Source organism: Leopardus geoffroyi, chromosome X, assembly GCF_018350155.1.
Source record: "Leopardus geoffroyi isolate Oge1 chromosome X, O.geoffroyi_Oge1_pat1.0, whole genome shotgun sequence".
NCBI lineage: Eukaryota > Metazoa > Chordata > Mammalia > Carnivora > Felidae > Leopardus > Leopardus geoffroyi.
The window spans coordinates 84,069,653-84,092,535 of NC_059343.1; the positions used below are offsets into that span (position 1 = coordinate 84,069,653).

Consider the following 22,883-nt stretch of genomic DNA (forward strand, 5'->3'; position numbering starts at 1 on the left):
GGGATTGGTTCCTTGATTTCTCTTTCTGCTGCTTCTTTGTTGTCATATAGAATTGCAACAGATTTCTGTATGTTGATTTTGTAACCTGAGACTTTACTGAATTTATGTATTAGTTCTAGCAATATTATGGTGGAGTCTTGTGGGTTTTCTACATAAAAAATCACGGCATCTATGAATAGTGAAAGTTTTACCTCTTCTTTGCCATTTTGGATGCTTTTTATTTCTTTTGTTGTCTGATTGCTGAGGCTAGGACTTCCAGTACTATGTTTAACAACAGTAGTGAGAGTGGACATCCCTGTCCTGTTCCTGACCTTAGGCAAAAAGCTCTCAGTTGTTCTCCATTGAGGATGATATTAACTGTGGGTCTTTCTTATATGTCCTTTATGATGTTGAGGTATGTCCCATCTATCTTTACTTTGTGGAAAGTTTTTTTAAATTTTTTTTTATTTTTTAACTTTTTTGTGTGGAGGGTTTTTATCAAGAATGGATCCTGTATTTTGTCACATGCTTTTTCTGCATCTATTGACAAGATCATATGGTTCTTACACTTTCTTTTATTAACATGGTGCATTACGTTGATTTGTGAAAATAGAACGAGCTCTGCAGCCCAGGAATAAATCCCACTTGATCATGGTGAATAATTTTTTTAATATACTGTTGAAAATAGATTTACTAGTATCTTGTTGAGAATTTTTGCATCCATGTTCATCAGGGATATTGGCCTGTAATTCTCCTTTTTAGTGGTGTCTTTGTCTAGTTTTGGAACCAAAGTAATGCTGCCCTTGTAGAATGAGTTTGGAAGTTTTCTTTCCATTCCTCGTTTTTGACACAATTTGAGAAGTATAGTTATGAACTCTTCTTCAAATGTTTGGTAGAATTTTTTTGGGAAGCCTTCTGGCCCTGGAAGTTTGTGTGTTGGGAGATTTTTGATTACTGATTCAATTTCTTTGGTGGTTATGAATCTGTAAAAATTTTCTATTTCTTCCTGTTTCAGTTTTGGTAGTTTATACATTTCTAGGAATTTATGCATTTCTTCCGGATTGCCCAATTTTTTGGCACGTGTTATTTCACAATATTCTCTTATAATTGTTTGTATTTCTGTGGTGTTGGCTGTGATCTCTCCTCTTTTATTTGTGACTTTATTTATTAGGGTCCTTTCCCTTTTCTTTTTGATAAGTCTGGCTAAGGGTTTATCAATTTTATTAATTCTTTTAAAGAAGCAGCTCCTTGTTTCATTGTTCTCTTCTACTGAGTTTTTTGTTTATTTGTTTGTTTTCTGTTTCTGTGTCGTTTATTACTGCTCTAACCTTTTTTTAAGTTTATTTATTGGTTTTGAGAGAGAGAGTATGCACAGGGGAGGGGTAGAGAGAGTCTCAAGCAGGCTCCGTGCTTTCAGTGAGGAGCCTGACACAAGATTTATTACCACGGACTGCAAGATTATGACCTTAGCCAAAATGAAGTCAGATGCTTAATTGAGCCACCCAGGTTCCTTTCTGCTCTAATCTTTATTATTTCCCTTATGATGGCTTTAGGCTTCATTTGTTATCTTTTTTCTAGCTCTGTTAGGTGTAAATTTAGATTGTGTATTTGTTGCAGGGAGTATGGCGGGAGTTGCATAAGATGAGTCTGCAAACAAAGTGCAGTAAGTGAAGGTCCTCATACTCGAGTCCAAATGAGGCCCTGACTCCAGAATGAAGCTTCTTTTTGGTAGGATAATTGCTAAAGACTACGTGTATAAATTCAGCTAAGCAAGTGTGTTAATCAATCTAATAGTTTAGCTTTTCAAGGTTGAATTTTGAGTTAATTTGTTTCTATAACACTAGGAAGGGTCAGGGTGTGAAGGAGGATCTGGCCTTGGACAATGTTAATGTCTCTAGGCAGTCCTTATGAGCCTCAGCCCAGCTGTTCAGCTGTGCAAACATGTCCTAAGGCCTTGAACCTTCTCCAGCCCTTCCCTTTTGAAGTATTTTCCTTTGATGCTTCTCTCCTGCATCTCCCACATGTATTTGAAATTTTTCTTGCTTCTTAAAGTAGGGCTGTATTGTATATACTTCCCTCCTGTGAGTGTTTTGTGGCATCCCAAAGATTTTAGACTGCCATATTTTCATTTGCTTCATGTATTTTTTAGTGTCTTTTTAAAAATTTACATCCAAATTAGTTAGCATATAGTGCAACAATGATTTCAGGAGTAGATTCCCTAATGCCCCCTATGCATTTAGCCCATCCCCCCCTCCCAGAACCCCTCCAGTAACCCTCTGTTTTGTTCTCCATATTTGTGAGTCTCTTGTGCTTCATTCCCCTCCCTCTTTTATGTTATTTTTGCTTCCCTTCCCTTATGTTCATCTGCTTTGTCTCTTAAAGTCCTCATATGAGTGAAGTCATACGATATTTGTCTTTCTCTGACTAATTTCACTTAGCATGATACCCTCTGGTTCCATCCACATTGTTGCAAATGGCAAGATTTCATTCTTTTTGATTGCTGAGTAATACTCCATTGTATATATGTACCACATTTTCTTTATCCATTCATCCATTGATGGACATTTGGGCTCTTTCCATACTGTGGCTATTGTTGATAGTGCTGCTATAAACATTGGGGTGCATGTGTCCCTTCGAAACAGCATACCTGTATCCCTTGGATAAATACCTAGTAGTGCAATTGCTGGGTGATAGGGTAGTTCTATTTTTAGTTTTTTGAGGAACCTCCATACTGTTTTCCAGAGTGGCTGCACCAGTGTGCTTTCCCACCAACAATGCAAAAGAGATCCTCTTTCTCCACATTCTTGGCAACATCTGTTGTTGCCTGAGTTGTTAATGTTAGCCATTCTGACAGGTGTAAGGTGGTATCTCATTCTGGTTTTCATTTGTATTTCCCTGACGATGAGTGATGTGCATTTTTTCATGTCGATTGGCCATCTGGGTGTCTTCTTTGGAGAAGTGTCTATTCATGTCTTTTGCCCATTTCTTCACTGGATGATGATGATGATGGTGATGATGATGATTTTTGATTGTTGAGTTTGATAAGTTCTTTATAGTTTTGGATACTAACCCTTTATCTGATATCTCGTTTGCAACTACGTTCTACCATTCTGTTGGTTGCCTTTTAGTTTTGCTGATTGTTTCCTTTGCTGTGCAGAAGTTTTCATTTTGATGAGGTCCCAGTAGTTCATTTTTTCTTTATTCCCCTTGCCTCCAGAGACGTGTTGTGTTAGAAGTTGCTGTGGGCAAGATCAAAGAGGTTTTTGTCTGCTTTCTCCTCGAGGATTTTTATGGCTTCCTGTCTTACACTGAGGTCTTTCACTCATCCATTTTGAGTTTATTTTTGTGTATGGTGTAAGAAAGTGGTCCAGGTTCATTCTTCTGCATGCCGCTGTCCAGTTTTCCCAGCACCACTTGCTGAAGAGACTGTCTTTATTCCACTGGATATTCTTTCCTGCTTTGTCAAAAATTAGTTGGCCATACGTTTGTGAGTCCATTTCTGGGTTCTCTATTCTGTTACTTTGATCTCAGTGTCTGTTCTTGTGCCAGTACCATACTGTCTTGATGCCTACAGCTTTGTAGTGTAGCTTGAAGTCTGGAATTGTGATGCCTCCTGCTTTGGTTTTCTTTTTCAAGATTGATTTGGCTATTCGGGGTCTTTTCTGGTTCCATACAAATTTTAGGAATCTTTGTTCTGGCTCTGTGAAGAATGCTGGTGTTATTTTGATAAGGATTGCATTGAATATGTAGATTGCTTTGGGTAGTATTGACATTTTATCAATATTTGTTCTTCCTATACAGGAGCATGGAATCTTTTTCCATTTTTTGTGTGTCTTCTTTAATTTCTTTCATAAGCTTTCTATGGATTTCAGTGGATAGACGTTTCACTTCTTTGGTTAGATTTATTCCTAGATATTTTATGGGTTTTGGTGCAATTATAAATGGGATCAATTCCTTGATTTCTCTTTCTGTTGCTTCATTGTTGGTGTATAGGAATGCAACAGATTTCTGTGCATTGATTTTATATTCTGTGACTGCTGAATTCATGGATAAGTTCTAGCAGTTTTTTGGTGGAGGCTTTGGGTTTTCCATATAGAGTATCATGTCATCTGCAAAGAGTGAAAGTTTGATCTCCTCCTGGCTGATTTGGATGCCTTTTATTTCTTTGTGTTGTCTGATTGCAGAAGCTAAGACTTCCAATACTATGTTGAGTAACAGTGGTGAGAGTGGACATCCCTGACTTGTTCCTGACCTTAGGGGGAAAGCTTCATGTATTTTTTTTTAATGTTTATTTATTTATTTATTTATTTATTTATTTATTTATTTATGAGAGATAGAGTGAGAACAAGAGCAGGGGAGGGAAAGAGACAGGGAGACAGAGAATCCCAAGCAGACGCTGTGCTGCCAGTGCAGAGCTCAATGTGGTGCTCGAACCCACAAACTGTGAGATCATGACCTGAGCTGAAATTAAGAGTTTGACCCTTAACCGACTGAGCCACCCAGGCCCCCATATTTCCATGTAATTTTAATTTTATCTTTGATTTCCTGGTCAATCCTTTCTTTCTTTAGTAAGATGTCTCTCACCTTCATATATTCGTGGTGTTTGCAATTTTTTTTCTTGTGGTTGCATTCTAGTTTCATAGCATTGTAGTTGGAAATTATGCATGGTATGATCTCAATCTTTTTGCGTTTGTTGAGGCCTGAGTTTTGACCAGTATCTGATATATTCTGGAGAATGTCCCATGTGCACTCATAAAGAATGTGTATTCTGTTGCTGTATGATGAAATGTTCTGAATATATCTGGTAAGTCCATCTGGGCCAGCGTGTCATTGAAACCCATTGTTTCCTTGTTGATTTTCTGCTTAGATGATCTGTCCATTGCTGAAAGTGGGGATAAAAGTCCACTACTATTACTGTATTGTTCACAATGGGTTTCTTTATCTTTGTTATTAATTGTTTTATATATTTGTGTGCTTCAAGTTGTGGGCATAAATGTTTACAACTGTTAGATCTTCTTGATGGATAGACTCCTTCATTATGATATAGTTCCCTTCTTCATCTTTTGTTACAGTCTTTAGTTTAAATTCTAGTTTGATGTAATTATGGCTATTCTGGCTTACTTTTGATGTCCTTTAGCATGGTAAATGGTTCTTCATCCCCTCACTTTCAATCTGCATGTGTCTTTATGTCTAAAATGAATCTTTTTTGTAGGCAACATATAGAAAGTTCTTTTTTTTATCCATCTTGATATCCTATGCCTTTTGATTGGAGCATTTAATCCATTTTACAGTCAAAGTGATTATTAATAGATATGAATTTAATTCCATTGTATTACCTGTTAAGTTGTTATTTCTGGAGATTTTCGCTGTTTCTTTCTAGTTTTTGTCACTTTTGGTCTCTCCTTTCTACTCAGAGTCCCCTTTAATACTTCTTGCAAGGTTGGTTTAATGGTCATGAGTTCCTTTAGTTTGTTTGTCTGGGAAACTCTCTTTTCTTCTAATCTGAATGACAGCCTTGCTGGTTTGAAGTATTCTTGGCTACATATTTTTCCCATTCAGCATGTTGAATATATCTTGCCATTCCTTTCTTGGTTACTAAGTTTCTGTGGATTCTGCTAACCTGATTTGTCTTCCCTTGTAAGTCAAGGATTTCTTTCCACTTTGTCTTCCCTTGTAAGTGAAGGATTTCTTTTCACTTGCTGCTTTTAACACTTTTTCCTTATCTCTGTATTTGGAAAATTTTACTACAATGTGTCTTGGTTGCCTGACTTTTGTTGATTTTGATGTGTGGTCTCTGTGCCTCCTGCATTTGGTTATCTGGTTCCTTACCCCAATTAGGGAAGTTTTCAGGTATAATTTGCTGAAATAAACCTTCTTCCCCCTTTACCCTCTCTTCTTATTCTGGGACTCCTATGATATAAATGCTATTACACCTTATGGAATAACTGAGTTCCTTAAGTCTACGTTATGATCCAATATGTTTCTTTCTCTCTCCTTTTCAGCTTCACTATTTTCCATCATTTTATCTTCTATATATATATCACTTATGTGCTTTTCTGCTTTTTCCATCCTTGTGGTCATTACATACAACTGGTTTCACATGGTGGTTATACCATTTTTTATTTCAACCTGGCTAGTTTTTAGGTCTTTTGTCTTGGTGGTAAAGGACTTCCTGCTGACTTCTGTGGTTTTCTCAAGCCTGGACAGTATCCTTATGATTGTTGTTTTAAATTCTGGATCAGGCATATTACTTATATTTGTTTCAATTAGATCCCTGGCTGTGATCTTTTCTCGTTCTTTCTTTTGGGATTAATTTTTCCATCTTGGAATTTTGTCATGTCTCTGTCTTCTGTGTGTTAGGAAATCTTGCTATGTTTACTGCTCCTGACAGTAGTGACTTTATGAAGACGTGGTCTTATACTATCTAGGATCTGGTGCTTCAGGAAGTGTTTCTGCTGTATGTTGTATGCACTCTGCTTGTGTGTTTTGGCTGCTCTTTCCCTGAGGTTAATCCCCTTCAGAGTTTCTCCTTGTCTACAGTGGGGAGTGTTTTCACCTTGTCCAGAGAGAAGAGAGTTTTAACTAGATGTGCTCTGGTCTGCTTGTTAAAAGAGACCAGATCCTATTTCCACTAGAGGTGAAGCTTGATAGCACTCTATGGTCAGTAGGTTTGGTGTGTGCAGGTGTTTGTGCTGGTCTTCTTGGGGAGGAGCCTGCTACCACTGTAGTTCTCGGGCACACTTGTACTAGTAAAGAAGCACCTGCAGAGCACGGGGGGTGGGGGCAGGGCTTGGTGTAGGTGGTGAGGCCTTCAGTGTTTGTGGTGTTCTGCTCACTGAAGTCAGTCCGTGGTGATGGGTGGGGGAGAGGGGGAGAAAAATAATGGTGCCAGCCATCTCCTTCATCCCCAGAGAGGGGAGTTCACACCACTTCTTCCCAGAAACCCTCACAGAATAGTGAACAATCTCCATTTGTGTGTCCCAGACATCCCACAGATCCATACCTTCACCTTGTCTGTGTCCAGGCCATATGCCTCCCTGGTGGTGCAGTGTTCTTGTTTTTTATCTTAGACATGCAGCTGAGTTTCAAAAATCCAAACTTTAAGGACTGATGGGCCGTGGACCCAAGCTGGTCTTCTGGGGGAGGGTTTTGCTTCATTGGGACGGGTGCCATTTGTTCAGAAGGGCAGTCACACTAAGGTTCAGGAGCTTCGAGTTCAGAGTAGAGTGTAGCAAAAGCTGGCAACCATGTTAGGTGCCCTCAGCAGGTGTCTTTACCCCTCTGCTAAGAAATGAGGCAGCGATAGTGCCTGTTGAATCTTTTGTCCCCTGAGAGGTAATGCTACCTCTCTCAGAGGCTCTACAATAATAAAAAACTTTCTATTCCAGTGCATCCCAGGGTATCCTCAGATTGCACACTCTTCTTCTGGTCCTCTGCCCTCGTTCTCCACAGAAGCACTGCTGCATCCACTAGGCTCCATACCAACCATGGTGCAGACATCTAGAACTCCAGTTTTCGAGCTCCACTGGTTGTAAAAACTCAAGATAATCATCCCCTCTTATTTTCCCAATGGTTTTGGGGAAGTGTTTTTCTTGTGCGATCCCCTGTGTGCTGCTCTCTCTCTCTTTCTCATATTTCTCTGTGATTAGGGCCTTCTCCCCTCCGCAGCACCAATGATCCTTTTCTCCCCCAAATCACATCTCTGCACCTCCTTCCTTCCAGGATGTGGGACCTCTTGTCTCCCTCTAGTTGTGTAGTTTGTTCTCTCAGTCCTCAGATCAATTTCTTGGTTGTTCAGAATGATTTGATATTTATCTGGCTGAGTTGAAGGGATGAGGCAAGCATAGGACCCCCTTGCTACTCTGCCATTTTAAACTAAACTCATAGAGCATTTTTTCATATGCCTACTTTACATCTGTATATCTTCTTTGGTGAGGTGTCTGTTAAGGTCTTTGGCACATTTTTTAATTGGGTTGCTTGTTTTCTTATTGTTAAATTTTAAGAGTTCCTTTTGTATTTTTGATAATAGTTCTTTATTAGATATGTCTTCTACAAATATTTTTTTCCCCAGTCCGTGTCTTGTCTTTTCATTCTCTTGATGCTGTTTTTCTTAGAGCAGAAGATTTTTATTTTAATGAAATCAGCTTATCAATTATTTCTTTCATGGATCATGCTTTTGGTGTTGTATCTAAACAGTTATATCCAAGGTCATCTTGATTTTTTCCTGTGTCACCTTTTCATTTATGCTTATCATCCACCTAAAGTTATTTTTTGTGAGGGGTCTTCTCAAAGAACCAGCTTTTTGTTTCATCGATTTTCTGTATTGATTTCTTGGTTTTAATTTCATGGATTTCTGCTCTAAACTTTATTATTTCTTTTCTTTCACTTTGGATTTAATTTGTTCTTCTTTTTTCTATTTTTTTAGAGAGATTACACAAGCAGGTGAGAGGGACAGAGCGAGAGAGGGAGAGAGAGAGAGAGAGAGAGAGAGAGAGAGAGAGAGATTGAGAATCCTAAGCAGGCTCCACACTCAGTGCTGAGTTTGACATGGGGCTCAATCCCACAACCCTGGGATCGTGACCGGAGCTGAAACCAAGTGTCGGGTTCTCAACTGACTGAGCGACCCAGGTGCCCTTATTTTTTTCTAATTTTCTAAGGCAGAAGCTTATATTATTGATTTTGGATCTTTCTTCTTTCTAATATATTCATTAACTGCTATATATTTCTTTCTAAGCACTGATTTCATTGCATCCTACAAATCCTGGTAAGTTGTAATGTTTGTTTAGTTTTTAAATATTTAAAAATGTCTTTCGGAGCACCTGGGTGGCTCAGTTGGTTAAGCGACCAACTTCGGCTCAGGTCATGATAACGCAGTTCGTGAGTTCGAGCCCCGTGTCGGGCTCTGTGCTGACAGCTCAGAGCCTGTAGCCTGCTTCAGATTCTGTCTCTCTCTCTCTGCCCCTCCACTGCTCATGCTCTGTGTCTCTCTGTCTCTCAATAATAAATAAACGTTAAAAAATAAAAAAAAATTCTCTTGAGATTTCTTTTTTGACTCATACTTTATTTATAGATGTGTCGTTTAACCTCCAAGTATTGTGGTATTTTCCAGCTATCTTTCTTTATCGATTTCTCTTCAATCCCATTGTGGTCTGAGAGCAGACATTGCATGATTTCTCTCTTTTAAAATTTGTTCAGCATGTTTTATGGCCCAGAATGTGATCTGTCTTGGTGAATGTTACATGTGAGTTTAAGAAGACTGTGTACCCTGCTGTTGTTAGATGAAGTAGTCTATAGATGTCCATTATATCCAATTGATTGATGGTGCTGTTGAGTTAAACTTGTTTTACTAATTTTTTTGCTTGCTAGATATGCCAATTTTTGATAGAGGGCTGTTGAAATGTCCAACTATAATAGATTTATATATTTCTCAAAGTTTTGCGGTTTTATCAGTTTTTCCTTTATTTTTAAAATTTTTTTTCAACGTTTATTTATTTTTGGGACAGAGAGAGACAGAGCATGAACGGGGGAGGGACAGAGAGAGAGGGAGACACAGAATCGGAAACAGGCTCCAGGCTCTGAGCCATCAGCCCAGAGCCCGACGCGGGGCTCGAACTCACGGACCACGAGATCGTGACCTGGCTGAAGTCGGACGCTTAACCGACTGCGCCACCCAGGCGCCCCAGTTTTTCCTTTATATACTTTTAAAAAATATTTGTAAGTTTACTTATTTATTTTGAGAGAGAGTGAGCAGGGGAGGAGTTGAGAGAGGGGAAGAGACAGAGAATCCCAAGCAGGCTCTGCACTGGCAGCGCCAAGCCCAGTGTAGGGCTTGAACTCATGAACTGTGAGATCATGACCTGAGCCAAAGTCAAGAGTCAGACACTCAACCGACTGAGCCACCCAGGCACCTCTGCTTTATATGTTGTGACACTATGTTGTTAGGCACATACATGTTAAGAATCATTATGTCTTCTTGGTGAACTGATCCCTTTATCATTATATGATGCCCTTTTTTTATTCCTAATAACTTCCTCTACTTTGATGTGTACTATGTTTAATATTAATATAGCCATTCCTGCTTTCTTTTGATTAGTGTTAGTATGGTATGTCTTTCTCCATCCATTTACTTTTTCAATTTTTTTTTTATTTAAGTATAGTTGACACACAATATTATATTAGTTTCAGGTGTACGACATAGTGATTTGTCAGTTATATACATTACAAAATGCTCACCACAATAAGTGTAGTTATCATCTGTCTCCATATAGAATTATTGCAATATTATCGAGTATATTCTCTATGCTGTACTTTTCATCCCCATGACTTGCTTATTTTATAACTGGAAGTTTGTACCTCTTTATCCCTTTCACCTACTTTGCCCATCCCCCCACTCTCCTCCTATGTGGCAACTACCAGTTTGTTCTCCATGTTTATGAGTCTATTTCTATCTTTATGTTTGTTTTATTTTTTGGATTCCAACTGTAAGTGAAATCATATGGTATTTGTCTTTTTCTGACTGACCTATTTCACTTAGCGTAATAATTTCTGTGTCCATTCATGTTGTCATAAGTGGCAAGGTTTCATTCTTTTTTATGTCTAAGTAATATTTCATTACACACATACACACATGCAAACACATATATAGCAAATCTTCTTTATCCATTCATCTATCAGTGGACACTTAGGTTGCTTTGATATTTTGGCTTTTGTAAATAATTCTTCAATGAACATGGGGTGTCCATCCATTTACTTTTAATCTATATGTGTCATTATACTTAAACAGGGTTTCTTGTAGGTATCATATTATGTCATTATACATAAAGAGGGTTTCTTGTAGATATCATATTGTTGGGTCTTACTTTTTGGTCTGATTTGATAATCTCTGTCTTTTAATTGATACATTTAGTGATTATTGATATAGTTAGATTAATATCTAGTATAGTTGGCACTGCTTTCTGTTTATTGCCCTTGTTCTCTACTTCTGTTTTTCTCCTATCCTTTTTCTGTATTTTTTAATTTTATTTTTTTTTTATTTTTTATAGTTTAGTTTTGAGAGAGAGAGAGAGACAGAGCATGAGCATGGGAAAGGTAGAGAGAGGGAGACAGAATCTGAAGCAGGCCCTAGGCTCTGAGCTGTCAGCACAGAGACCAATGCGGAGTTCAAACTCACAACTGTGAGATCATGAGCTGAGCTGAAGTCAGATGCTCAACCAAGTGAACCACCCAGGTGCCTCTGCATTTTGTAGTTTTAATTGAGAATTTTATATGACTCCATTTTCTCTTCTTTCTTGGAGTATATCAATTATAATTTTTTTAAGATTTTATATTTTTAAAGTAACTTTTACACCCAATGTGGGGCTCAAACTCAAAAGCCCGAGATCAAGAGTTGCAAGTCTACTGACTGAGCCAACTAGGCACCCCTTTCCATTACATTAAGAAAAAAAAAAACAGCAAAAAAACTTTGCTTAGTGGTTGTTCTAGAAGTTGCAATATTTATATTTAATCCAAATCTACAATCCCTATATTTATATTTAATCCAAATCTACATTCCAATAACATTATACAGCTTCATGAGTAATGTAAGTAGTTAATAATAACCAAATAATCCTAATTCCTCCCTCATATCCTAGTCTCATTGCTGGCATTCATTTTACTTACACATAAGCATATAGATAATCAAAGACAGTATTGCTATCATTAATTTGAATAAACTTGTTAGGTCAATTAAGAATAAAGAAAGAAAAGTTTTTATTTTACCTTCACTTATTCCTTTAATGCTCTTCCTTTTTTACGTAGATCTGAGTTTTCTACCTATAGCATTTTCCCTGTCTCTAAAGAACTTCTAACACTTAATGCAAGACACATCTACTGGCAACAAATTCCTTCATTTTCTATTTCTGAGGAAGTCTTTATTCAGTTTTTGAAGGATAATTTTACAGGGTACAGAATTCTAGGTTGGTAGTTAGTATCTCATATCTCTTATGGATCTAAGAAGAGTTCTTGATTTTTTTCAGTTCATTCAGCTTTTTAACTTTTAAGAATGGAGTAGTAACTTCGAACTTCTTTTTAAAAATTTTTTATCATTTTATTTATTTTTGAGAGACAGAGACAGAGTGGGAGTGGGGGAGGGGCAGAGAGAGAGGGAGACACAGGATCTGAAGCAGGCTCCAGGCTCTGAGCTGTCAACACAGAGCCTGATGCAGGGCTCGAGCTCACAAACCGTGAAATCATGACCTGAGCCAAAGTAGGACACTTAATCGACTAAACCACGCAGGCACCCCTATCCTTTCAGTTTTTAAAAATATAAGCAAATTTAACATGTATGTTAGTTTTTACCCCTGTTCATAGGTAAAATGTGGCTTATTCTACAACAGTGCAGTCCAATAGAAATTGCTGTGGAAATGAAAATTTTCTGTATCTCTGTTGCTCAATATTAACACAGTGAATGTTAGTGAGGAACTGAGTTTATAGTGTTATTTAAATATGGTTTATTAAGTTTAAATGCCATGTGTGGCTAGTGGTTTCTGTATTGGGCAGGAGCAACTTTGAATACTTTACATACTTTTCTACACCTTGTTTTTCACCGAACAGTGTATCCTGGAGATCACTTCATAGTAGTATAGAAAGGGAGCACCCACTGGTTTTTATAGCTGTATAGTACTCTAGGATGTAGGTTTACCTTAGATTATTCAACCAATCCCTTATTGATTGACATCTGTCATGTGTCTAGTCTTATGCTACTATGAATTGTTCTTCAAGGGATGGTTTTATGCTTATGCTTTTTTGTCTTTTTGCATTTTTTTCTTTGGGGTAGATTCTTAGAAGAATGATTTCTGGTTCCAAGAATAAATACCTGTGTAATTTTACTAGATAGCATCAAATCCCCACCACAGAGATTTTACATTATCTCTAGCAATGCATCAGAATCCTGTTTCCTCACAGAGTATCTAAGATGAACTCTGAGGGAAGGTGAATATGATGTGAGAAATCTATGAAAACTATTTCACAAATCAGGAAAATTAGATGTTTGGACAAGGGTCTTAGTCCTCCTTGTCTTTGATACTCTTGCTCTATCCTTTTATGTCTCCTATGGTTCTAGGTCCAGGCCCCTCCAACTGACAGAGGAGGCCTTAACATGAAGCAGAAACTTCATGTTTATCTGAGAATACTAAATGGAAGATCTTCCCTTTAGTGATAAGGCAGGCAAAAAATCCAGTTCAGAAATAAATCATACTCACCTAACAAAAGGCTAGAGGAGAAAACAAAATCTATAGGTAGTTTTATGAGGAGAAACAAGATTGACGTTTTTCTTTACTTTCTGTGAGTGAGACCTTGGAGAAGGAAGTAGGAGCCTGTTCGCAATATGCAAAAAAGGTGTCAGTTACAAGGTGCAACCGTCTTCTAGGGTTAAAATTCTGACCTCTAAACACTGTGATTTTCTGTTTAGATGCTGAATTTCTGGGACTCAGGATGAAAATTGGACTAAACTTGCTTGAAATGGAGTCCATTTGAGGTCAAGCCTCAACACCTCATAGGGTGAGCATTAACATCCATTTTGCTGCCTGTGGACCTTTCCACTTATGCAGGTATGGAGATCAAGGGAGACAAAGTGTATGATACAGATATTGAATTGAACTGACAGTGCCTGGCACAAAGTAAACACCCAATACACATTAATAAATTAATGAGATGTAGATGTAGGAATAAGCAGAATAGGAAATTATGTATATGTTCTCTCAATATTTTTTATAAACATGAATTTTCAAAAGAGAGTTGTGATCACTAAGTGCTTACTGTTTAATAATCTCCTTTGAGGAAATATTTTATGTCTGATTATAAAAAATTATGCTTTTTCATTGGTAAAAATAACGTGTAGAAAATGGAGAAAGATGCCACCTAGCGATCAGAGTCAGAGTTGCAGGTGTAAAAGCCTCTTCTAGGGAACTTGGAAAAGGATGAGGTAATGGGAGAGAGTGAGGCTTGTGTATGGATTTTATTGTATAGGCAAAGCTTTCGGGAATTTTCTACACACTAGTTGTGATTCTGCTGTATTCTTTGCTGTTGATAAAGGAATTCTTATGTGCACAGTCTTTTAACCCCACTCAGTCACATAAGAGTGGGCCTTGGGCCTGGAACACATATCTATCAAGAGATAAAGAGTGCACATAGCCTGTGCTGGGTTTTTGCCTTGTGTGGGAATATCTTTCTCTGTTTCAGATTCAGTCAGTACTCCTTTGTTTTGCTTAAGATTGTTTGGCAATGGCCCTTAGGCACACCCCCACCTTTCGGTATTTGTCACATCACCAGTTAATGGTTTTGTTGTTTAAGATACATCAAGCAATATCAAAATTTGCATTAGAAATTAAAATTATTCTGTATGTCCTTTCTGTCTCCACCTTCTCCACCCACATAATACAAAGATAGTCACTGATAGTTTATTCAAAACTATTCTCAGATTCTTTTTCTCTATATCTAATACACTAATTTTAACCACACACAGATATCTATAAACCTATGTTGATACATTCTTTGCATAATGAGACCCATATTCTATATTATTTTTTATATTTTTCTTTTTTTGACTGCCTTCATTTTTATTGTTTTTTAAAGATAAGCTCTAGTCCCAACGTGGGGCTTGAACTCACAACCCTAAGATCAAGAGTCACATGCTCTACCAACTGAGCCAGCCAGGCACCCCCTACATTATATTTTTGACTTGTCTGACTGATTAAAGATGATTCTTTTTTCATCTTATTTATTTATTTGTGGTGTGTTTCTAAGTATTTGTTGGGGATTTGTATTGTTTTTTATTCTCTCTCTTTTTTTTCTATTGAGATATAGTTGATATATAACATTATATTAGTTTCAGGTATACAAAATAATAATTCAATACCTGTATATATTACAAAATGATCACTACAATAAGTCTAGTTAGCATTGATCACCACACATAAGTACAAATTTTTTTTCTTGTGATGAGAACTTTTAATATATATTCTCTTAGCTTCCCTGAACAAAATAAAATATTGTTTTACACATTTTAACTATATAAACACACAGCTATTTTCCAGCTTGCTGACGTCTTTAATATATACATAATATGTCATATATATTTTACATAATATATTATATATTAAATATATCTAATATTCTATATATTTATTATACATAATTACTTATAATATAGAATATTATGCAATAACTATATACAATTAATAAATATATATGATGATATATGTTATGTAATTTAACATGAATATTATAATATGTAATGTATTTACTATATATTAATTATTGCATATGTATATAATCTAACTTTATACCTGTTTATTAAAATTACATGTTGCATATGTCCCTCCTGGTCCTTACACTCAGGGAGTATTGTGAGGAATTCAAGAAGAAAAGCTCTTCAAGATTCCAGTGCAGTATTTGGTACATCATGCATAATGCCAATGTTTGCAGCCTTCCCAATCCAGCTCTTCTGATCTTTAACAGGGAAGTTGTTTCTTAGTTTCAATAAAATTACTATATTTTAGTGAGCATTTGGGGATGTAAGAAAGGAAACACACACACACACACAAACACATATTTTATGGGAAATTTGGTGCCATCTCTGTGATATGCAGTGTAAAGGAGCTGGGCTGAGGGAAAATTCCTCACCCCTCATATGGGAACAATTGTGTGTTTCTTTTCTGTTGACGCCCTCTTTACTCACATCAGAATTGCATGTAATCTTGAGTCTGGGACCTATTGGAAGCTCTAGGAAGAGGTGGTTGGGGGTTGGCAAGGAGCGATACTGCAGTGAGAGTCAGGAGCTCTTCCTGGGTCTCAGTACTGGAGCCATCCCAGGGTGAGTTCCTTCCTCTGCTGTGACCTGCACCATGATGCAGGTGTTCACTGAGCATCCATCACTCTTTATACCTTCAGTGGCCCAGGGGCTACAGAGGTCATGGTAATGGTTTCACAGGGTCCTCGTCCTTTAGAAGTTATAGTGAACCTTGTAGAATCTTCTTAATGTATAAAGAGAAGGAATGGCTCACTGGAGTAGTCAGAGACTCTTCAAAGAGGAGGTGGGCCTGGCACAGTGATCAGAACTTGTGGATTATGAATAGGAGAGAAGTGACAAGGAGTCCAGAGTAACTGGTGAAGTGTGGGGGCTCCCAGGTGAGCAGACAGGCCTCAGAGGTAACTGATTGGATACTCCAGGGGGCTGAGGCCATTCTGGTTTGGTATCGATTAGAGATCTTAAAAGGACACATTTACTTCAATGGGATGCTACATAGCCCCCTTACACACTGAAATGACACAACTGTTGGTAAGAAGTAAAGTACATGTCTCACTAGTCCGTGGGGACAGGAAAGAAGCAGGATCACTGACAGTAGTAAAGCTGAGTTGATGTTTAGCTCCCTAAACCTTCATTAAAGCAGAAGTAGATATCAAGGGGAAGGATTTACTGTTAATGGATCCCTACGGTGTCTGGAAATAATATTCTCACTGACCCCACGTTCTATAGAATCCCATCTTGTCAGCAAGTTTCTGCCTGCTTCTTCAGTGTCATTCTTTTTTTTTTTTTTTTTTTGAGAGACTTCCAGCAGGTGAGAGGGATGGGGGGCGGAGGGGTGGAGAGAGAGAGAATCTCAAACTGGCTCCACGTTCAGTGCAGAGCCCAATGCTGGCTCCATCCCACGACCCTGGGATCATGACCTGAGCTGAAATCAAGTATCAGACACTCGACTGAGCCACCCAGGTGCCCCCTGCAGTCGCATTCTTAACCAGAACATTTTCTCCACCTGTTAGCTCTCTCTCCATGCTTTCATTTGTTTCATCTCTGCATCCTACCAGAGATCACTCAGTGAGACTTTTCTCCTCTTTTGTTGCCTCAACTCCTTTCATGAGTTCAGTGGGTTATATCAGAGCACAACACTGGACAAGTTTAGGCAAAATTTAGCATTTACCTTCACTGTCTTTTACATGTGAAAGACACTTTGCACACTTATTTCTGCAGGGTTAAATGTGGCACCATGACCACAACTGGAATGGATTTTTTGACCAAACACCCACTTATTGTTGGGTCACTGTGTTGTGGTAGACACATAGCTCTGCATACTTTACTCAAATGTGCATTTTACTATTGTCCATACTATCTGACCTTTTCAAATGTGTTCACACTACCTGATCTTTTTAATTGTGTTCAGTAGAATCTCTGCACAGGATTTCACCTGGTATGTGATGGTTTGTTTCTGGATTTTAATCATGTTATCTGCACATGTTGCCACATACATAATTGGCTCTATCACTTTATTCTTTTTGGGTAGTTTCAGTGTTTTATTATGTGGACCCACAATGCTCCTTTCATTTATCTCTAAATTCATATTTCTGCCAACTTACCAAAGGTTGAGATTAACAAAGATACAAAGGATGATTCCTAGTCTGTCTTGAGTCCTTTTACCTTACAGCAGAAGTATCTAATAACCAAGGAATGGATCTGATGAAATAAGATAGGTACATTTGCACAATTTGGAACATCTGGGAAGCATTGCATTCCAATAAAGATACTTTTAAGTAAGGAAAGAGAAAAGATCACTGAGGCCAAAGTAGCCAAATACCTTAAGAAGTGATATTTAGTTCTTAACCATCTATTTAAAATATGGGGGAAATGTGTACCCTTATCTCAGTATATCTGCCATTCATTCATTGATTTATACATTCATGAATAATAGGTGCCCCAAACCTATTGGTAAATACCTGCATGCTCAGCACTTTCCATTGGTGTGGTCAATAAAATCCTGTTGCCACCTACCATTTATAGTGGTATAGTCTTCAGTATTTCTTCTACATATATTTAGAACCACATCAAATAGTGTTATACTTTTTTTTCAACCAGCAAACAAAATTTGGAAATGTCAAGAGGAAAAGGAAAATATTTAACCATACTTTGTGCTTTCTGTTGTTTTTTGTCCTTCCATATTTTTCTAGATTTCTTCTTATATCGATGCCTTTCTGTTTCTTTTACCCATTCTTTAGGGTGTATCTGATGGTGACAAATTATTTTAGTTTTACTTCATTTAAGAATGTCTTTTTTACTGCTGTTCCACCATGAGATACCACCTCACACCTGTCAGAATGGCTAACATTAACAACTCAGGCAACAATAGACGTTGGTGAGGATGCAAAGAAAGAGGATCTCTTTTGCATTGCTGGTGGGAATGCAAGCTGGTGCAGCCACTCTGGAAAACAGTATGGAGGTTCCTCAAAAAGCTAAAAATAGAACTACCCTACAACCCAGCAATTGCACTACTAGGAATTTATCCAAGGGATACAGGTGTGCTGTTTCAAAGGGACACATGCACCCCAATGTTTATAGCAGCATTATCAACAATAGCCAAAGTATGGAAAGAGCCCAAATGTCCATCGATGGATGTATGGATAAAGAAGATGTGGTATATACATACAATGGAGTATTACTTGGCAATCGAAAAGAATGAAATCTTGCCATTTGCAACAATGTGGATGGAACTGGAGGGTATTATGCTAAGTGAAACTAGAGAAAGACAAATATCGTATGACTTCACTCATATGAGGACTTTAAGAAACAAAAGAGATGAACATAATGGAAGGGAAACAAAAATAATATAAAAACAGGGAGGGGGGACAAAACATAAGAGACTCATAAATATGAAGAACAAACAAAAGGTTACTGGAAGGGTTGTTTAGGAGGGGGGATAAGCTAAATGGGTAAAGGGCATTAAGGAATCTACTCCTGAAATCATTGTTGCACTATATGCTAACTAATTTGGATGTAAATTAAAAAAAATTAAAATATAAATAAATAAAATAAAATAAAATAAAATTGTTAATTGCCAAAAAAAGAATGTCTTTTTTACTGCTATTAATTTTTCAAGGATAATTCAATTGGAGATAGAATTTGAGGTTGACAGTTCCTTTATTTCAGCACTTGAAAAATGTGCCATTTCCTTCTGGGCTTCACAATTTTTGCAAGAAATATGCTGTCCTTCATACCATATACATCCTGTAAGTAATGCATTCTTTCTTTGATTTCAAGATCATTATTATTATTTGTTTTTAGTTTCTTGGGCTTTAGTAGGAATGCCTTTAGTGTTTCTCCATTTAGTAGAATGCTAGTTTTTTGTCTGAGGCATGTACACATATTTTCACATTAAGAAATTACCTACCAAATCCAATTTTATTGAGTTTTTTAAAAACATGAGTGTTGATGCTATTAAATACCTTCCTGCATATGAATGTGTCATGTAATTGTTTCCTTGGCTGTGTGAATACACTAGGTTATATTCAATAAGTTTCTTGATATTGAAACACCTTTGCATTTTTAGAATAAACTATAAGTTCATGATCGATTTTTATGTGCTAATATGGGCCATCCTGGTGAAGATGACAGTGATTGCAGAGATTTTGTTGTCCTGTGTCCAGACTAACATCCAAATCCCTAGGTTGGTTTAGGCATGCATTCCATTTTGAAGTTGAGCTGATTTTTTATACTTTTTTTCTTTTTAAATTTTTGTTCTAGTTTTATTGATATACAATTGACATACAGTACTGTATAGGTTTAAGGGTAATACAGCATAATGATTGATTTATATATATTGTGAAACAGTTACAATAATTTTAGTTAAGATCTATCATCTCAAAAAGACACACAAAAAAAGAAAAGTTTTTTCATTGTGATGAAAAGTTTTAGGATCTATTCTATTAACAACTTTCAAATATACCGTACAACGTTAACTATAGTCATCATTTTGTACATTACATCCCTACTACTTATCTACTTTTAGTTTTTGTAAGTTTATTTATTTTGACAGAGAAAAATAGAGTGAGAGAGAGAGAGCAAGAGAGTGAGAGCACACAAACAGGGGAGGGGCAGAGAGAAGGAGAGACAGAATCCCAAGCAGACTCCACACCATCAACACACAGCTCCGTGTGGGGCTCAAACCCATGAACGGTGAGATCATGACCTGAGCCGAGGTCAAGAGTCTGATGCTTAACAGACTAAGCCACCCCAGATGCCCCACTTAATCTATTTTTTTTTAATTTGTGTATAGGTGATATACAATGTAACATTAGTTTCAGGTATAGAACATAGTGATTCAAAATTGTATATATTATGCTGTACTGACCAGAAGTATAGCTACCATCTGTCACCACTACTTCCCTATCTTATAACTGGAAGTTTGTAATTTTATCCAGTTCCCCCTCCCCGTAGCCTCCATCCTTGGTAACCAAAAATCTGATCTCTTTTTCTGTAGGTTTTATTTTGTTTATTTGTTTAGATTCTGTATATAAATGAAATCATACAGTATTTGTCTTTTTCTGTCTTATTTAATTTAGGATAATGCCTTCAAGGTCCATCCATGTTATTGTTAGCTGATTTGTATTATAAGTACTCTGCACATGTATATTTTCCTTTCCTTTTACTATTTTAGTTGTACAAGGAAAATACTTCAAAGTTGTTTTAATCCACGTGTGTTGATTACCCTGGGCCCTGGTCTGAAGGAGCCTGTGACTGAAGTTCTCCCTGAATCCAAGCGTTGAAGCATTTTCCCCTCTGGCTGCTGTGGGCTGAGTGCTGGGCAACCTCATGCAGCTTTTACCTTTCTCTCTCAGGTGGGTCTCTGCTTGGCTAACTGGGAGGTTAAACCCATAAGTCTGCTTTCAGTTAAAGGTCAAGGTACATTTATTTGGAGAGAACAGAAAAAAGCATATTGTGAAAATACTTTTGTCTCATAACCTTCACTAAATCCTAGGAAGTAGAGAAATCATAGCACTACAGAATATAAGGTTTATTTGAGAGATATGCTTGTCCTTCCCCTAGGCATTTGTATGTCCCTGTAGCTGCTCAGTTAAGACTGTCATGTGGTAGATTCATAAATTAGTTCTGGAACCATCCTATTATCTAATTTCTTTGATTTAGGGATGTCCCCATTCTAACACTGAGCCCATTTCCTATAGGAAAGGCTGGGGATATTTAAGTTTTCTGATTACTTTTTTTAAGTTTCAAATCCAAGGCACTTTCATTGTAGATAAAAACAGAAAATGCATGAAAACAAAATAAAACTCATTACAAATGTTTAAAAGTCTATTACTTATGGATAGGTACTAACAGTTGAATAAATTTGTAATTTTCATAAATTTACCATGAAAATATAGCCATGTATATTTAATAGCAATGAAATGATATCCTACTTACAACTTTGTAAACTTTTTTACAACAAACATACTATGAAGGTCAATCCATGCCATTTAATATAAGCCCATATAATAAAAATGGTAGTAGAAACACTAATGGTCTGGTATGATAATAATGATAAGAAAAGTTAATATTATTGCTGATTTCCCCATGCTCCACACTGTCGTAAGTGCTAAATCCATACCTACTCATTTCAACCTATGACGAGGAGCTGTTGTTGCTCAAATTTACACAGCAGGGAACTGAGGCACAGTGAAGTCAGGGCTAGAAAGTCACAAAATTAAGATTTCAACAGATTTTTTGGGGCTGCTAAGCACCTACATTTAGCCAGTGTCCACTGCTGCTTTTCATTTTATAAGACCCTCAAACTTACTGTTGACAGGGCACAGCAAAAGAAAACTAATTAAGGTCCTATGTTTTGTTTTGTTTTTTTTCAGTTAACTAGGAAAACATTTAAAATATTGATCATTAGTGTGGCTTGGAATTTGGAAAATGGTATTGTCTTATACCGTGGAAAATCCTCCTCCAGTATCTTGTCTCCCTTCCTCGGACCGAGGGATATTCTGATTCTAAAGTGAATGGCTTACCTGTGGTTGGGGCAGAAAATACTTATGTTTTTCAGCCGTTTCAATATTTTGTGTAATTGCAAGAGCAATGGGTGTTTATTACAATTAAAAGTAGATGACATGGAAAGGGAAATCATAATACCTCAAAGTCCACTGCTTGAAGTAAAGCCCTTTTTTTTTTCAAATTTTTATCTAAATTCCAGTTAGTTAACATACAGCACAATACTGGTTTTAGGATTAGAATTCAGTAATTCATCACATACATATATCACCCATTGCTCATCATAACAAATGCCCTCCTAAGTGCCCATCACTCATCTAGCCCATACCCCACCTCACTCCCTCCATGAGCCCTCAGTTTGTTCTCTAACTGTAAGAATTTCTCATGGTTTGTTTCCCTTTCTCTTTTTTCCCCTTCCCATGTTATCATCTGTTTCTTAAATTCCACATATGAGTGAATACAAAGTACACTCTAGCTCCATCCACATCATTGCAAATGGCAAGATTTCATGCTTTTTGATGGCTGAGTAATATTCCATTATATATATTTCTTTCATAAGTGTTTCTTTCATAACATTTCTTTCATAAGTGTTCTATAGTTTTCAGAGTACAGGTCTTTTACATCTTTGGTTAGGTTTATTCCTAGATATCTTATTGTTTTTGATGCAATTGCAAATGGGATTGATTACTTGATTTCTTTGCTGCTTGGTTATTTTGTAATTGCAACAGATTTCTGCATATTGATTTTGAATTCTGTGACTTTGCTGAATTCATGTATTAGTGCTAGGAAATTTTTTGCTTGAGTCTTTTGGGTTTTCTACATATTGTGTCATTTACAAATAGTGGAAGCTTAACTTCTTCCTTTCCAATTTGGATGCCTTTTATCTTTTTTTGTTGTCTGATTTTTGAGGCTAAGACTTCCAGTCCTATGTCAAATAGTAATGGTGAGAGTGGACATCTTTGTCTTGTTCCTGACCATCGGGGAAAGGCTTTCTTTCCCAAAATTTATTCCACAGACTAATCATAAAAATAACAGAGTATGCCTGCACTCTTCAACACCATCAGGTCATGAAAACAATCTGGTACTTCCTCAAAATGTTCACCATAGAGTTACC

The 22,883-nt window shown here is 37.1% G+C and overlaps 1 long non-coding RNA gene across 3 annotated transcripts in view; it reads left to right on the forward strand.

Annotated features, from left to right (window-relative positions):
* LOC123594629 overlaps window positions 1-22,883 on the forward strand; it is an 80,345-nt gene that overhangs the window by 18,359 nt on the left and 39,103 nt on the right. For 2 of the 3 annotated variants that reach the window (XR_006710813.1, XR_006710815.1), the window contains exons 3-4: window positions 13,427-13,515; window positions 20,439-20,619. This is a non-coding gene — a long non-coding RNA (uncharacterized LOC123594629). Of the gene's footprint in view, window positions 1-13,426; window positions 13,566-20,438; window positions 20,620-22,883 lie in introns of all 3 variants that reach the window. The other variant, XR_006710814.1, reaches the window with a different exon arrangement.